Below are 2851 nucleotides of genomic sequence, written 5' to 3'. Positions count from 1 at the left end.
CGTGATAAAGAGGGATACTTTACCGAGAGTTATGCGGATGATTTTGTAATCCTAGTCAGGGGGAAATAATACATAATAAATATTAAATAAGCTTGGAATAATCCTAGATAACAAACTGAAATGGTCAAAGGACATGGAGACACAATGCATGCAATGTTTTTAAACTTTTTGCATTTGCCGGAGAGCCTTTGGGATGACCGCGGTTCTAGCTCCTAAAATGCTTGCATGGCTCTAATATGATGTCCATAAACCAAGGTTTCTTTCTGCGAGCGTGGCCTGTGATCCCGAACAAAACTTAAAACAATGCAGGACATGATGCTTAGATTACAAACGATGTGCCACTTGGCAAGAGATGAAAGATACACTAGGGGGACTAGGCACGCTGGGCTCCCTAGTGATATTAGCACACTGTTGATTCAAAAGATAAGGCAAGATAAAGTAACGAAACGCTTTAAATTCACCTAGGCTTTCCGCGTTTATATTCCAAACAGGGATATTTGAAAGGCAAATTCAAAATACTTGAAATAAGCTGATGACGGTTTCGTTTTATCATTGCTGATTTTAACGACATGATTGTTTAAATATTTCTATAATAACGTTGTTTCTCACTTCAAAGGGAAAAAACTTATATTTTAATTAAACTATGCAAATTTTTGTATTTCCGACAAATCTGCGTTGTGATATCGCTGGAACCGTTAATCATCTTTCTCAAGAGGATTACTCGAAATTGCTCTATCACTGGCTTATTTTACGATGTCTTCCTACACAAAAATTACTTATTATTTTAAAAATAATACTTTGTAACATGCGAAACATTTAAATACATTTGCATTATTCCCTATTTCCCCCTTAATGATTTAAATGAGACCTAAGACATAAGAATACAATTATGATTGCAAAATTTATCTATGGAGAAAGGAAAAACTAAACCCTAAATAACTACTGTGTTAGGGCATTTCGACACATATAAGCATCAATATTTGTGAATCAAGAACTGATAGTGTCTGGTGACAATCTCGTTGCCATACAACAATGATACGTGAGTAATATATCACCCGAAGGTCCATCAACCCGACTATTTGTTGTTCAGTCGTTTCAAACCTTTCTAATGTATCGCTTAAGTTTTTTGCGTCTTACACTTTAACGTTATTTTTAAATAAACTTGACTCTTATACCGAAAGCGCTTTACTTTCTTTTTAATATAACTAAGAGGTTATGGGCCTGCATTCGGTGGCCAAAATCGTTGTCTATGTGTGAGTGTGAAGTGCATATTATGGATTCAGTGAACAATTAATGACAGTTAATGACAGACGCACGTCCTAGACGTGCTGAAACTTGCGAGTTTGAGTGGAACCCAAGCGAGTGCCAAGTGTTCCTCCAATATAATTAAGGTAAGAAATAGTTATAAAAATCCTCCAAATGAGACGTTTTGTTTGGCGTAGCTAAATGATTTAAAATCAAATGGGCAAATTAGCATGCAGAACCAGTGCGATGTCAAATATTCTTCCATATCTTTCGTGCTTGACTTAAATCTCTACTATGAATAATCCCATCGAAATTGGCGCCAGGTTTATAATTAGCGGTGCTCGTAAATAAAAGGAACATAAACAAATGATTTAATGGTACCAAGGTACCAAAGCCTGGTGGTAGGCAACCACACCATACTCACGCAAAACCAGGTGACTATTAATCGTCACGCCGGGCCTGACTAACACCCAAGTGACATGTAGGTGGCTGGTTTTCCCACAAGCAAACGAAACGGTTCCCACAGGATATAAGAGGCATGCACCTCACAGTAATCAATCAGTTTTCCGTAGTCCCATGCTAAGTAGTTTTGATATATTGTGTTCAGTGGTTTAAAGTGAAGTGAAATTCTACAGCAGTCTGGCAGTCTGGCAGAGCCGATCTCCCAGTCAAACAGATACCTCCAGGCTCAAGCACAGAAACCGTGAGTTTTTAAACAAAATGTGGAATCTTGGGGAAGAGATCCTTCTACCTCTCGGATAGGACTAGGCCGCTGATAAGGCCTAATTATATCTATAACATCCTTTCCTCCACTCCATGGTGTACGCTGATAAGGCTGCCGAACTTTTATCAATCGCGGTGCAAGTGGGTTGATATTGCTCGTGAATTTAAAAGTGTCGGAATCCTGTTTGATTAGGCATTAGGCCCCACAGCCGCCAAAGATACATTTTACGGTAGTTTATCCTCGCCGCACGATTGATGAGCCCGCAAGAAATTATATTATTAGAAAAACGTCTCTGCCTCCGAATGTTAGTACCGCGAGAAGTTTTACTTTTCGAAAGCGTCCTTGCCTATGCTTGATTTGGGCACATGAACGAGTATTGTTGTTGAATATTATATGTGCCATACTTTTCCTTCCAGTGATTGAATCGCGTGAACATCAATGGTTGTCAAATATTAATTAAGTTATTTTGAGCATATCTGCCTTCGAATGGTAGGGCCACGATAAATTCTATTGTATAATAAGACTGCGAAAATGTCTATTCCTTGTCATATCTATGCTTAAGTGGTTATGAACTATGTTTGCCATCGAATGATAGGACCGTATTCACCTATATTGTCATATTCGATGGATGAGGAAATTGCTATTAGCATACTTAAATCGCATAAGATTTTCGATTTTCGAGCTCATGAAATTAAAAGTGTCGGAATCCTGTTTGATTAGGCATTAGGCCCCACAGCCGCCAAAGATACATTTTACGGTAGTTTATCCTCGCCGCACGACTGATGAGCCCGCAAGAAATTATATTATTAGAAAAACGTCTCTGCCTCCGAATGTTAGTACCGCGAGAAGTTTTACTTTTCGAAAGCGTCCTTGCCTATGCTT

Source organism: Belonocnema kinseyi, chromosome 9 (genome assembly GCF_010883055.1).
Source record: "Belonocnema kinseyi isolate 2016_QV_RU_SX_M_011 chromosome 9, B_treatae_v1, whole genome shotgun sequence".
Taxonomy (NCBI): Eukaryota; Metazoa; Arthropoda; class Insecta; order Hymenoptera; family Cynipidae; genus Belonocnema; species Belonocnema kinseyi.
Note: the sequence above shows the minus strand (reverse complement) of the source record.